This window comes from Protopterus annectens, chromosome 7.part1 (assembly GCF_019279795.1).
Source record: "Protopterus annectens isolate FY-2018-M chromosome 7.part1, PAN1.0, whole genome shotgun sequence".
Taxonomy (NCBI): Eukaryota; Metazoa; Chordata; order Ceratodontiformes; family Protopteridae; genus Protopterus; species Protopterus annectens.
The window spans coordinates 376,936,239-376,952,665 of NC_056740.1; positions in this window are offsets into that span (position 1 = coordinate 376,936,239).

Here is a 16,427-nt window from a genome sequence, read left to right on the forward strand (position 1 = left end):
ATGTTTCTTGGGTGCTTATCTCATAACAGAGTACTCAGATTTAATTTAATAAGAATAAAGAGGTTAGAGGTTCCCTAGTCTCCCTCTCAGTTGCTTTAACATAAACATTTCTATCTACGCCACTAGTAAAACATGTCGTACATGTAGTTATGAATTACTGTGCATCTAGCAATCCAACAGATGTCAGTCATAGTGAACAGAATCTGCAATGGGAATATAATTAGAGGAGTTCTGAAAACATTTGAATGGTCAATCATATTATTTCTCCCATTTTAGAGTCCTGCCCATTCAGCAAACGTGTAAATTTTGTGCAGTGCAACCTATAAACAGATTTTTGTAGAAATTCTAAGGAACTAAACTATAGTCTTCAGAAGAGTTGAAGCTTAAAGTTACAATACCTCACAACATTCCCCCTTACTTGAAGATACACTGATTTAAGGTATAAGTAGTAATGGCAATCGTGGTACAGCCTCACCAAGGTGGAGGATGCAAGTGTTTTAGTGATATTACAGCAAGTTCCAAGACCTTGTATTTCTTTTGCAGCTGCCCTTTATTTTTCATAGTTGTGGACATATACAGTATGTATGAGTTTTGCACTCCGAGCAGGCAGCAGCCAGCAAACACCACAGAGAAAAAATGGTAACAGTTCTCAACAAGGGAAATCTGTTTTCTCAGCATATTTTCCTCTCACCAGGACTAAGAATTACTTTTCAGAACTAACATTTACATAACCTTAAATGCAGTTTGCCCTGACATCAACAATTCTGCTTCTGTTATATTCCCAAAGTGGTGTGCACTCTCAACTATTCTGACAGTATATAATCAGTTATACAGTTTTTTTTTCTGTTAACTGTTGTGCAAGATCTTGATTTGGTGCTTTTTAAAGTGCGTTTTTTTTCTGATTTGTTAATCTTTTTTTTCATGTCAGTAAACAAGAATATTTAAAACAAACCATAATAATATGTTTCTAAAATCGAAGCAGGAATTTTGCAGTGTCCTTACAGATTTTCTTAAAATTATAAGAATACAAAGTATCAAGAGACACTTCACTCTAAGATCTTAGAAACTTAGAGAGAGAGAGACAGTGAGGACAATGCAACAATCACCTTCTTGCCTTTCTCCAGGTCTAACCTCCGTGTGCCAGCAATCTTTCAGGTTTGACATTCTGAAGTTAAACTGGCCACTTTCAAACAATAGGGCTACTATTTTGAGAAAAAGAAAAAAAAATACCTTTAAAAATATTCCTACATCAACAAATCACTTAAGTCCTCCACTTAAGAATCGGGAACAAAGCTAAATATATTTGTCGACAGAGGGCCAAAATCAGACATTATTTTTAATGATAGTTATTTTTCACCTTTAAACTTGTATTTTTGAAAATGATGTAGTATTCAGTTCTGAAATCTTTTTTGTTATATTGGAAACTGACCTATCAAACTCTGAGGCAAAATCAAGGATGTCCTGAAAACCAATAACCTTTGAACGGTGCTGATACAAGTCTTCCAGAGGAAAACAAATAAAGGATTCAGTCATTTAAGTATTGTAGTCTTAATGGAATGTGATATGCTTAATACAGTATCAGCACATCTCAATGCTGGAGAAAAACATACACATATCAGCAGATTAATTTAATCGTGTTTTCCTGTACTGCTTTCAAATATGCATAAATAATTGCATAGTAAAATGCAGCAAATCAAGATATTTCACAGATTTAAACAGAACAAAAAATTGTGCAACTCAAAATTACAGCTGTTGTAATTAAGTAAAGAATGTTCTGTGAATCAGTACTGCAGAGGAGTGTGACGTACATAAGCTGAGAAATATGAACCTTGTTGCATTAGAATGAATCTTCATTGCCCTGGTTGAACAGGCAAGGCACCATGCTTTATGTCCCATCCAGATACAGTTTTTGTCGGGATCCCTGTTAGAGTAACGGGACTTGCCATGTTTCTTCTTTAAGCTGTGACAGTGTTTTAGGAACCAAAGGAATGCTGAGGCATGAAGTACAGGAATTCTTTCTGTGCAGCATTAGCATGTGTTTCTGTAAAGCTTCAAAAGGGAACCAGGAGGATTATATATTGCTGGCTTGTTGAATTTGATGATACATTAATAATAGGTACTTATATATATCAGACTATATTACTTTTTTACAAATATATTAACTTTTTTTTTTTTTACAGTAAACTGATTTCAGAGTTATTTATTTATTATTTATTTATCCGACCTTTGTTTACCGGGAAAGTCCAGTTGGGACAACAATTCTCATTTTCAGCAGAGGCCCAGGAAAAAAAGCTCCAGTTACACACACAATAATATAATAGGATAGAAAATTTGATTACAATGTAGTGTTATCAAATAGTGAAAGCACAATATGAGAGTAGAAATTGGTTACATTGTAAACTTTTGCATCGCAGAATTTTTACAATAAATTGAAAAATACTTCATGTTAATATATATATATATATATATATATATATATATATATATATATATATAATATATATATATCATATATATATATATATATATATATATATATATATATATATATATATATGTGTGTGTGTGTGTGTGTGTGTGTGTGTGTGTGTGCGCGCGCATGTGTCTGTATAAATAGATTAATATTTGTATCACACAAAAATGTGGGTTTAATATAAAGAAGAGAGCAGATGGGATTAATATAAAAGCAATGTGAGAATATATATGTGTGTGTATTATATGCAAATATATATATCTAAATAGAAAAATGATCAGAAAGATATTAGAGGGAGAGACAGGAGAAGGGGACATAGTCCTGGAATTGAGAAGTAGGTGGAGGTGGGTGCAGAAGGAATTAGTGGGAATGAAATAGGGATAGGTGATGGTAAGGGGGGCGATAAAAAAGAAAAAAAGGGTTAAGAGTAGATTTAGTTCGGATTAGTACAGGAGTATAGCCACATATTGGGTAAGAATTCCTTATAGGTTCATAGGTAGGTACTGGGCTATCTGCACGAAGGCATATATTAGCCCAGCCACGTTGTGCGGTATTCATCGCCCCTTTGGTTAGTACCCTAGGCCCTTGATCTAGCAGCTAGTACCCTTGGCCCCTATCTAGTAGAGCTGTTGGTATGATCCCTGGTGTGAACTTTCTGTTACCCATCCACTCGTCAAGGTTCCTCTTGAAGAGTGATAGTGAGGGGCTCTGTCTTATGTAGATCGGGACCTTGTTCCATAGCAAGGGAAGTCTTTGCGAAGGGAATCTATCCCTCCAGCATGTTCTATTCATTGTTGTGCTGAGGTTTATATCCCTAGAGAGTGTAGCTCGAGTAGATTTGGCTTTGCTAAGATGGAGCATGTACAATAGTTCTGGGTTGGACATTGCTCTGTATCTTTTTTCAATCGTGCTGCACAGGGCAACTGTTTGAGCCCAGTAATCCCCTTAGTGAGGTACCTCTGTGGTCTCTCCAGCTGCTGGAGATGCCTGGCCAGGTACATTCCAATTGGTGCATTATACTCAATAATGGGTCTGATGAGGGAAGAGTAGAGGGGCACCACTGCATCCTTAGATCTTGATGTGAACCCTTTCATGATCAGATGGGTCACATAGAAGGATTTTCTAACCACCTTGGCAACATGGTTATCAAAGGAAACTGACTATCTACTTGGGTCCCTAGATCCCTTATTACTTCTTCAGATTTCAGGGGGTTACCTCCTATGTGGTAGTTCGCGGGTACTCTGTTTTTTCCAAAGGGGATTACTATGCATTTCTTAGAATTTAGCTTGAGACCATGGCTTTGACACCATGCATCAGTCTCATTTAGGCCCTTCTGGAGGATATCCGTGTCAGCCAGAGACTCTATTATAGCACCCAGTTTGCAGTCATCCGCAAACTTGGTCAGCCACAGCCCTTCAGTGCTTGCCTGTACTTCTGAGAAGTATATGCCAAACAGGAGGGGCCCCAGGACAGAGCCCTGAGGCACACCGCTCGTTACTGGTCTGGATTCGGACATAGATCCCGCTACTCTTACTTTGTGGGATCTGTCTGAGAGTCAGTTTGTGATCCATCTTGTGACGTAAGGGTTTATCAATAATATCCGAATGGGGAATGGTGTCAAATGCTTTAGCAAGGTCAAGGTAAGCCGTGTGTACCTCCTTTCCCTTATCTATAGCCTGAGTAACTGTCTCAAAGAAGTCCACCAGGTTCAGGAGGCATGATCTGCCCTTGACGAAGCCGAACTGTGTGGGGTCAAATGTTTGGAGGTTCCCAATCTCTCCATTTATGAGTTCCATAATGATTTGCTCCATTGCCTTACAGATCAGACTGGTCAGGCTTATTGGTTGTTAGTTCCCAGGGTCGGTTGTGGGCCCACCCTTGTGCAGCGGAACCACCATTGATGTGCGCCATTCTATGGGCACATATCCTGTCGAGAGGCTGAGACTGAACAGGGTATTCAGATGCGGGGTTAATTCATTTTGGAGCTCGCGTATGACACAGTTCGGGACACCATCTGGTCCCAATGAGGCAGTGTTTTTAGCTTTAGATAGAGCCTTATTAACCAATGTATCAGTAATAATTGGAGTTACACAATCCCCTGGAATAGTAATAGGCTCTGCAGGTGGTGAGGGGGGGTGAAATGTGCACTGAACCTGTCAGCCAAGATGTTGGCGATGTCAGTGGGGTCAGTGTATTTTGCTCCATTTTGTACTAGCTCAGAACAGACCTGAGTATTGCCATTTACGTTTTTGATGTAAATATAGAAGGCCTTATGGTTATCCTTGGCATACTTGGCAACTTTCTTTTCGAAATTGGCTTTAGTTGACTTGATGAGGGCCCTCAATTTCTTACTAATGCTGATCAGGGATGATTTTTCTACTTGAGATTTGGCCTTTTTTTGTATAAGTCTCCTCCTTTTATTGTATAGTTTGCTTATGGCCGGGGTCCACCAGACTGGTTTCTTCTTGCTTGAGGAAGGAGTCTTGGTTTTATTTGGGATAGCACGTTCCATGCAATCCTGAAGATGTATATAAAGTGCCTTGGTGCAGGATTCTGCATCCTGGATATCATTATCCTTCTGCAAGGGAATAGTGAAGCTTTCCACTTCTGACGCAAGTAGTTTGAAGTTGGCTTTGGAAAGGTTTTTTACGATGATTTCTTTGACTGGGGGAGGTGGAGGGGTGAGAATGTCCAGGGTTATCAGTTTGTGGTCTGATCTGACCAGAGAGGGAGTAATAACGGATGTGGTACAATGGGTGCCCATATTTGTGATGACTAAATCCAATATGTTGTCCCTTCTAGTGGGTGAACATACCAGTTGTTCAAGGGCATTTGAATTTATAAATTCTATGAACCGCTGGGCATAGGAGTTAGAACTTTGGTAGTTCGTCCAGTCTATACCAGGGTAGTTGAAATCACCCAAAATTATGGTGTTGGGTAGGACCTTTATATTTTCCAATGCCTCAAGGAATGTTGAGTGAGCATCTTTGGACATGGTAAGTGATCTATAACAGGCTACGACTTGAAATGTGGTTTTGCCTGCTGATAGTTGCACATGGATAATCTCTGGGGCATCATGCTGCACCACTAACCTGGAGATGTGGGTATCCTTGATGAATATGGATACACCTCCGCCCTTTGTACTGCGATCCGGTAACTGAGGCTGGAAGGTATGATATGAATTGTAACCTGGTAGTGCTGGGGTGCTCTCTGGAGCCTTGAACCAGGTTTCCCTCACTGCACAAACATCGATTTTCTCCATACTGAGGAGTGCCTTGAGTGCATGCATTTTGAGGTTGAGACTTCTGGCGCTGAGTAGCATTACCCTTAGTTTTTGGTTACCTGTGCTGGTTACGGTGGTTGGTTTGTCCTTTGTGCCTTGCTTAAAAAAGGCACTATGGGGACGGCAAGAGCCTTGGCCAGTATTCGAAAGCCTAGGGGTGACAGGTGCAAACCATCTCTGGCAAAACAGCGAGGCTTGTCTATCATGCCATCCCAGGCAGACAGACACTGGATCCCCTTAGAGTGACACCAGAAGCTTAGCCAATTGTTGAAATTGATAATTTTGTCTTTGTATTGTGGTATCATTCTAGGTGAAGGTAGTATGCTACTCAAGGTCAGGGTCATACCAGCTTGGGCTACATGATCAGAGAGCTCCTCAATGTCTCTTTTCATGAAGTCCAGGGAGGTACGTCTTACATCATTCACACCAACATGTACAATGACAGCGTCATACTTGTACTTGTTCTGGAGTGACCTAAGTGCCTGTGTTATGTGGCGGATCCTAGCACCCGACAGGCAGCTGACAGTAACTTCTCCTTGTTCAGCCTGGTGAGTGGAACATCTGTGTGCCTTACTATAGAGTCTCCTATTACTAGCGTGTTGGGTATGGTGTTTTGCCTTAGGGGCTGTCGTGAGGCACACTGCTGAGGTGAATTATGTGTTTTCTGGCTTGTGTTTGGAGGTGCAGGTTGCTTGCTTGTCTGCTTTGGAGGGCCCTGTTTCTTTTTCAGATTGGTACCTAGTGCCTCCGAATATGTTTTTGTGTATTTATGTGTATGTTTTGCCAGTGCTTGTTTTGTAGATCCATGTGTGACTGGTGGTGTGATGCTAGTGTGTCTCTTCTCCTCTTGACTGTCTGTTACAGTCATGGGGTGAGAGCGCTTAGCCTCCAGTCTGGCTGTGTATTTGCATCTCTCACAAGTGTTTGTGTCTAGAGGTAAGAGGAGAGGGTTGTCTGTATACATGAGGCAGTTGTGACATTGCCTCAGGATGCCCAATTCCAGCAGATGAACTGGAGAGTACACCTGAAGCTGACCTCTGGACATGCTTGGAAAAGTAAATCTCACTTGTCTTGCGGACAATCGAGGGTCTTATGCTGTATTATAATAGTGCTGTCTAGGAGATTTGGAAAATAATAGTGCTGTCTAGGAGATTTGGACAAGTGCTGATTTGGGTTATGCAAGTGCTGCAATAAGAGCAGTTGATCTAAAGCACTTGAGTTGAGGCTTGCCTAGTTCTAAGGGAAAATTTGCAGCGCAGACTTTGTGGAGCCAGGAATAGTATACCCCAGCTAACCGGCGCTGCCCGACGCTGCTCTGTGCGCAAGACCTCGCAGAAAGAGAGTTGCAGGGTTTTAAGAGCGAGAGATCAAGGAGTTTGGAATTGACCCAAAATGGCCAATAAAACTACAGTTTCTAGGCAGTAACCACTCCTACAGGGACAGGCAGGCTGCTCAGTGTTAACCACTGCCACTGGTGAACACAGAGACTTCCCTTTAGCCCAAGTAAGCACTGGCCTCCAAGAAACTTACAAACAGTTCAGAACAGCAACTCTGTAAATGAACTTTTTTTTTTAATTATAGAAAGTGGGAAAATAGCAAGATTTTTTTTGTTTTTTTGTTTTTTTTTTTAAGGATAGCAGAGACACACAAGTATCAAACTTGTCAGAACAGTGCAATAAATGACCCCAACACGTGTGTGCTAGGTCAGAGGCAGGTACAATGCAATTTTAAGAAAAAACGATTTTAAACTAAGTGCAACACAAAAAATGCAATAAACAGGCTCTAGGTATGTTCTAAATACTGTTTCTAACACAGATATCAACTTTTGCAAGCAAGAAAAGGCCGAAAAGTAGGCGGCAATGCAGTTTTTCTAAGAAATAAATCAGAAGAAAATACTTAAAATCTCAAAAGTGGCTCCTTTCTTCTCAGCATTTTCTCCTCTTGGTAGGTGCTTCAACAACAACTATCAAGCCTGGAAAGACACCAAAACCATGCGGCTGCAGGGTTTTAAGAGAGAGAGAGATCAAGGAGTTTGGAATTGACCCAAAATGGCCAATAAAACTACAGTTTCTAGGCAGTAACCACCCCTACAGGGACAGGCAGGCTGCTCAGTGTTAACCACTGCCACTGGTGAACACAGAGACTTTCCTTTAGCCCAAGTAAGCACTGGCCTCCAAGAAACTTACAAACAGTTCAGAACAGCAACCCTGTAACTGAACTTTTTTTTTAAATTATAGAAAGTGGGAAAATAGCAAGATTTTAGTGAGAAGTTGAAGGTGGATCAGATTTTGACTCTGTCTTAAGGAAAACCGTCCATCCATGCCTTGTTTACTCTGAAATGAATGGGTTCTGGCCTTGCAGTTGTATGTCATCTGTTAATACCTTACTTACATATGCAGTGTTGTTGTAGTTTGTAGGACTTTGGATGAAATGTAAAGTTCCAGTGCATAAAACGGACTGCTACTCATTTTGAAACAATATTAATAACAATTGTATACCTAACCAATTAATTTGTACTCCTAACAGCATTTCCTTGAGCAAAGTAGAAGTCTCTTTCAGTTAGTACAGAGGATTAAGGCTGTGAGATGTGACTGAGCAGCTTCCTATAGTCATGGGTACAAGATGGATTCTGTCCACTTCCATTTGCCTGCTGTATGACTCTGAGCAAGTCACTTAACCAGAAAGTGCTCCTGGGTTGCTATTGAAAAGAGGACACATGTTCAGTGGGCTTATCTTGTTAGCAAACACATATAGCAGCATCACTCTTTAAGGTCTAGCTAAATTATGTAAGCAACTTCACAAGTACTATTAACTGTGCAATATGAAAATATTCCCTGTTTGCAGCAATCTTTGATTGCAAGGGGAAAACATAAATGAAACAGTCATGTGTTTTCCCTGTTTGTACAGCTTCTGTCAGTGAAATTTCATTTGATTAGTTAAGCATTATGCTGCCATAATGTCTACAAAGTAAGCTTTAACATTACCTTGGATGAAAGTAAGTATGTGTAGCATTTTACAGATCAGACCACACCTTTAGTTAGAAGAAATGGCCACAACCGTGTATTCATTATGCAAATTAAATTAGGTATCAAGATCACTGTGGTGGTGGTGCTGCGGTAGCGTTGTCGCCTCACAGCAAGACGTTGTCCAGTTCGATTCTCAGTTAGAGCGTCTTCTGCAAGGAGACATGCATGAATGGGCGTATCTTCGTTGAAGGTTGTGCGTCAGGGCTGGCAACATGGCACGTAAAAATCCACTGCCAATCATTAGTGGACCGGAGTTCCGCTGTGGCGACCCCTAACCGGGAAAAGCCGAAAGACACAACAACAAATCAGTGCCAATCAAGTCTATGCCAACAAAGAATATTCAAATGCGTGCAAAGGGCAGAACTTGGAAGAAAGCAAAATCAAATCAACCAGACCATAACATACCGCCATAGTCCCTGTAAATGTTCAACCAACACAAATGGCTGAAGGGATCTACAACGAAACACCCTCAGTCCCCTGTTACCATTCAACCAGATACCAGTGTGAATCTGACACTTGTAGAACCCCAGGCTACAGACCCCAGCCTGCCCACTACATCATAAAGTGACCCACCCAGGGAAGGGCCAAGCTATCTGAGCCTGCACCCCTCCCCAGGCCAAGCGCACTCCTTTGCAATTTTAGTTTTCCAAGTCTGGCCTTCCTCCACAGAAGCTGGCTTGTCCTACCTGCCATCTCCCCCCCGAGTACATCTGCCAACTTTGCAATTCCTTCTTTAAGGTTTCCTATAAATAATTTTGTTCCTGAATGTGAAAGTGAACTCCATCACTTCTGCACTGTTCTGGTGAACTGATATTAATGTGGTGCAGTACCCAACCTCCTGGTTCTCTTACCTGTAATCTAATGAATCTGTTGGTCATCTTCCTAGCCCTTTTCACTGTTCTGACATTTAACTGGTCTTGGAAATACATCTGACTGCACACACAATGTTCAGCCAGATCTATCTGATCTGAGGGATCATTGCCAAATTCTATTTTTTGAGGTACAACAATGGGATGCTTGGCACATCCCCCCCCCCCCTGTATGTAATACAATTAAAGCTGCCAGCTGGTGCCTCCACTACATTCCTGTGCTTCCCAGACAATGAACCTGCATTTCTTTCAATATGAAACCTAGGTTCTACTCATATTCACCCAGTTCTCTGACTGCATGGTACATGAAAGAATGTCCCACAATCTACCCCTGTGTCAGCTGCATTAGGATATCTGCAAAAGAGAATGTGATTAGTCAGCATGATCTGACGCATTTTCTGCAAACTTGCAATCTCTGACCTAAGCACAGTACTTCAATTTCTGATGCCTCTTTGCATGGGCATGTGATGTGGCTCCTATTCTGAAGAAATGAACTGTTAACTTGCTAATGTCAAGTCCCAGCCTTGCTATGGCTTTTACAGGGCTGCCCTAAATTGATCACCAGATATGGGAGCACAGACTCTCTGACACAATAACAGTACATCACCACTTGGATGCATCACCTGGTATTTCTTAAACCATCTAAATATATTCCACCCTATATCCTTTGGAGGTTCCAGCCTCTGCCATACTCTTTCTTAACTGGTCTGTTTTACTCTTCCTCACATAAACCCCTACCCTGATAGCCTCTAGCATATTATCCCTGGGGTCTAGAACCCATAGAGGGTTGTCACTGTTACTGCTCTTCACCATTTCAGCTGTCTGGAATAAGCCACAAAAAGCTATTAAGTGTGCTGTCCGAAACAGCCACAGTTCATACTCCAAACTACATACCTCTCTCAGAACTCCCCACAGTGTGCAAAATTCCTTGGCCTGATAGTCTGATGTGCATCTGTTCTCCTGACCTCCATTCTTACCCAGCATCAGAGCATCTTTCTAATTGCAAATGCTTGCGTGGTGTCCTGCCACCCTCACAGCCTTTGGTACCAATTAATTGCTGCCACATGTGGACCAGCACTGCAGCCAGACCCACTCAACTTTTTTAAACTAAAACTATAACTTAATAGCTGCAGTACAGCTACTTTTTTTCTCGGGTTCCAAAGGTGTTATGGAATCTTGTAAGGCTTCAGAACTGTTGGCAGTGCCCAATTGTCTGAACCTGTCTCACTGTAAACAAGAAACAGAGTAAGCAATAGCTTCTCCCTCCCAGAATATGCTGTGCTCTGAATGCTATGTTGTGCTGCCTGCATTTCAGTACAAAAACTGATTTCTTTTTTCTTTTTTAAGCATTTGTTTGACTGCAACAATTATGTTAACCACCATGTAAATACAATTTCCTGTATTAGTGTATTATATTTGTACATAGAGGTAAAATATAATACTTCCTAAATACACATCTGCCTCCTTTCTCTACCCTTGCTCAGGTCTGCTGCAATATCATGAATCTGTCTATTACCAAACATGACAATACCTTCAGAGGCAATAAAAATGTTAGGTTCATAAGTTCATAGGTTGGTACTAGGCTACTGGCCTTAGGGCCTATACAAGCCTAGCTATAACAGTTCCCTGGCTATTTCTTCCCACACTATTTACTTCCCTGGACCCCTATCTAGCAGGGTGACTGACATGATCCCTGGGGTGAATTTCCTTTCTCCCATCCAATCATCAAGGTTCCTTTTGAAGAGGGCCAAAGAGGCACTCAGCTTGACATGTATGGGCAGTCTATTCCAGAGTCTGGGGAGTCTCTGGATCAGGAACCTATCCCTTCAGCATGTTTTGTTTATTGTGATGACAAGGTTTAGATCCCTGGAGCGTGTGGCTCTGATGTTTTGGGATTTCTTTAAGTGTAGCATGTCCAACAGCTCTGGTTTGACATGACCTTGTATGTTAAGCAGAGATTGCCTCAGAGTAGATGATATGCGACAGAGTATAGCTGGAGTTTTTTTAGGTGGTCAGCATAGGGCATCTGCTTTAGGCCTGTGATTTTTTTAATGAGGTATTTCTGAGGCCTTTCCAGTTGTTGCAGATGTCTTGAGAGGTACATACTAAATGGGGTGTTGTATTCTATAATGGGTCTAATGAGGGATGAGTACAGTGGGACAATGACCTCCTTTTTTCTGGATGAAAGCCCTTAGTGATGAGTTGTGCCATATAGAAGGATTTCCTGACTGTTGTGGCGATGTGGTTATTGAAGGTGAGACCACTGTCCACCTGTGTCCCTAATTAAGAAGGGATGTGATGATTAGTGAACAGCAGTATGGTTTCATGCCGGGAAAGAGCACTACAGATGCGATGCTTGCTCTGAGAGTGTTGATGGAGAAGTACAGAGAATGCCAGAAGGAGTTGCATTGTGTTTTTGTAGACTTAGAGAAAGCATATGACAGGGTGCCTAGAGAGGAGTTGTGGTATTGTATGAGGAAGTCAGGAGTGTCAGAGAAGTATGTAAGAGTGGTACAGGATATGTACGAGGGTAGTGTGACAGCGGTGAGGTCTGCGGTGGGAGTGACAGATGCGTTTAAGGTGGAGGTGGGGTTACATCAAGGATCAGCTTTGAGCCCTTTCTTATTTGCAGTGGTGATGGACAGGTTGACAGATGAGATCAGACAGGAGTCCCCATGGACTATGATGTTTGCAGATGACATTGTGATCTGTAGTGAGAGTAGGGAACAGGTGGAGGAGACCCTGGAGAGATGGAGATATGCTCGAGAGAGAAGAGGAATGAAGGTCAGCAGGACTAAGACAGAATATATGTGTGTGAATGAGAGGGAGGATAGAAGAATGGTGAGGATGCAAGGAGTAGAGGTGGCGAAGGTGGATGAGTTTAAATACTTGGGGTCAATAGTTCAGAGTAAAGGTGAGTGTGGAAGACAGGTGAAGAAGAGAGTATAGGCAGGATGGAGTGGGTGGAGAAGAGTGTCAGGAGTGATTTGTGACAGACGAGTACCTGTAAGAGTGAAAGGGAAGGTCTACAAGAGGGTAGTGAGACCAGCTATGTTATATGGGTTGGAGACAGTGGCATTGACAAAAAGGCAGGAGTTTGAGCTGGATGTGGCAGAGTTAAAGATGTTAAGATTTGCACTGGGTGTGACGAGGGTGGACAGGATTAGGAATAAATATATTAGAGGCTCAGCCCAGGTTGGAAGGTTTGGAGGCAAAGCCAGAGAGGCAAGATTACATTGGTTTGGACATGTGCTGAGGAGGGATGCTGAGTATATTGGGAAAAAAGATGCTAAGGATGAAGCTACCAGGTAACAGGAAAAGAGGAAGGCCTAAGATAAGGTTTATGGATGTGGTGAGAGAGGACATGCAGGTGGTTGGTGTGACAGAGCAAGATGCAGAGGACAGGAAGAAATGGAAACAGGTGATCCGCTGGTGCGACCCCTAATGGGAACAGCCGAAAGAATATGATGAGTGTACTGCCACCTATGTGGCAATTCATGGGTACATTTTATTTCCCAACGGGGATAACTATACATTTCTTGGCATTGAGCTTGATCCCATGGCTCTGGCACCAAGCATCTGTTTCTGTAAGGCCCTTTTGCAGAGTATCCACATCATTTGGGGATTCAATAATGGCTCCCAGTTTGCAGTCATCTGTGAACTTTGTTAGCCAGAGCCCCTTAGTGTTGGACTGTACTTCAGAGAAGTAGATGCCAAACAAGAGAGGTCCCAAGACTCAACCCTGAGGTACTCCACTTGTCACTTGTCTAGAGCTGGATTTGGAGTCAGCTACTTTTACAGTGTGTGTTCTGTCACTAAGCCAGTTGGCAACCCATCAAGTGACATAGGGATTAACGCCCAGCTTAGTAAGTTTATCTATGATTCCAGAGTGGGGGATGATGTCAAAGGCCTTGGTGAGGTCCAGATAGGCTGTGCGGACTGCCTTACCCTCGTCCATGGCTCTGGAGACTGATGCAAAGAAGTCAATCAGGTTCAGGAGACAAGATCGGCCCTTCACAAACCCAAACTGGGTGGGGTCCAGTGTTTGAAGGTTGCCAATGTCTTTGTTTATAGGTTCCATGATAATACATTCCATGACCTTGCAAATCAGGCTTGTCAGACTGATGGGACAGTAGTTCCCGGGATCCAAGGTGGATTCCCCCTTGTGGAGTGGGATAACTGTAGCTGTGAGCCACTCAGTGGGCACGAAGCCTGAGGTGAGGGTATGATTAAACATGGCACTTAGGTGAGGTGCCAGTTCATTTTGTAGTTCATGTAGTACACAGCCTGGGATGTCATCTGGTCCCATGGATGCTGTATTCTTAGCTTTGGAGAGTGCGTTTTTTATCTGTGTGGCCATTATTACTGGAATTTGGCAATTTTCCAGTATTGAGATAAGCCATTTAGGGGGTGAGAGGGGGGTGAAGTTGGCACTGAATCGATCTGCCAGGATATTGTCAATATCCTTGGGATCAGTATATGCCATTCTGTTGTAGCTCAGAGCAGATCTGAGCATTGCCATTTAGATTCTTGACATAGTTATAGAATGCCTTGTGGTTGTTTTGGGAATCTTTGGCAATTTTATTTTCGTAACTAGCTTTGGAGGATTTTATGAGGGATCTCAGCTTCTTACTGAGGCTGGTAAGGGAGTTTTTTGCATCCTGGGATTTTCCTCTTTTCTGCAACAGTTTCTTTCTTTTGTTGTAAAGTTTGTTTATGGCAGGGGACCACCAGATTAGCTTCCTTTTTTGTGGAGGAGAGCATCTTGGTTCAATTTGGGATAGCACAATTCATGCATGAGTGGATGTGTTCATACAGTGCCTTAGTGTAGGACTCAACAGTCGAACTTTCTGTTCCCGTCTGCATGGGTGTCATGAAGTTTGTAACTTCTGACTTGAGTAGCATGAAGTTGGCTTTGGAGAAATTTTTTATGGAGGTTTCCTTACTGGGGGGTGGGGTGGGATGTGGATGTTAAGGGTGATTAGCTTATGGTCAGACCTGACCAACGAGGGGGTGACCATAGGTGTGGAGCATCGATTTCCCATGTTAGTAATTACCAGGTCTAGGATATTGGAGCTCCTGGTGGGACTATGGATTAGTTGATCCACGGCATTGGAATTTATGAATTCCAAGAACCGTTGGGCAAAGGTGTTGGTACATGAGTAGTTTTCCCAGTTAATGGCAGGGTAGTTGAAATCACCCAGTATTAGGGTGTTTGATTGTATATTAATATTTTCCAGTTATGGAAACAATCTTATAATTTGTAATTCCACAGAGTGAATAAGGGCCATATGACTTGAAAAATAGGTTCTAGCAGTTTTAATTCATATTGCTATCCAGGATTTTTTAACTATTCAAACTATAAGCAGAAAATAATTTTAAATTTGCATTCCCTTCTGAATGTTTCCATGGTATATTGCACTGCTGTAAAGTTCTGCTTTCAGAAATATAAAATATATCCTTGGATTGCTGCAGCTTGCTAAAAAGAGGAATTTTATTCTTATTCTTTATTTTTATTCTTGATTCCTTATTCTTATTACATCAGATACCATTCTAAATGAGAGCTTGGTCTTCATTTACTAATTTGCAAAATCCAACATCTTCGAAGTACAACTATGCTTGCCTGTTGATCTGAAATGTCATTTATTTGCTTAAACTACTGTTGCATGGTGTCAGCTTTAGTTATTCACCCAGCTGATAACAAAAGGTGGGCAGGTCACCAGAATGTATATAGACCTGACCTATGCTCCATGAATAGCTTCAAATAAGTATCTGCAGAGAAACAGACAATTGACTTAAAGAAGTTGACAATTTATCTTAACACAAGTATGGAGTAGCATTTACCATACTATAACCTAAACAGTATGTCCAGTATGCATACCTGATAACTGTCCAGATTATTGCCTCATTTTTGGTTTGTTCCTCGTGAAATTTGTGATTTGCTGGATTTTTGTGGCAAATCATTGAGGACTGAATTCACTAAATACTGATAGGCATTTGAGTTTTAGACTTCATATCCTCCAGAAAATGCATCAAGACCGCTTATTCTAGCAACTTTCTAACTTTACAAGTACAATATTTAAAGTTTGTCCCTGTTTGTGGGGCTTTGCTCCCATTACTTTTGGCATTGCCCAGATGTTTTGGGCTAAGAGGTTGAGAGCTATGCCAATCTGTCTCAACTTGCGTGACAACACAGTTATACAGCAAAGTAGATCTCCAAAGTAAATGCTAGATCGATCCCCACCCCTTTTTTGCCTTGTCTTGCCTACAAGTTTGACTTTCTCATAATTCACCGATAGCTATACTCAGTCAATCATGCCAGATATCACAGTTTCTTAGTTCTTATTGCTCAGATGATGCACACTGATGTAGAAACCGTGGTCCTATTAACTTTGAAGTGCATTACATCAACACTTCTAAATTCTCCTAATTTTGGATTTTGTTTCTCCGTTAAGTTTGGCTTTGCCCAGAATTCATGAACCAAGAAGTTGACAGATACACTGCAACCTTCTACATCAAGACTTCATTCTATCAGATTAGAGATTTTTTTTAATCATACACATATACACCTAACATATTTATATTTATAAGTAAATCTGGAGTACCATTTGGTTCTAACTGACTAAGCTTTCTTGTTTTGTATTACTGAATTCTTGCCACAAACTGATGTGAATATCTAAAGGCAAACCTCTCAACCTTTTAGAGCAAATCTGGACAAAGCCATAAAAAATTGGAAGACAAAGGCCCAAAAATAGGGATATATATTTTTTTTAAAT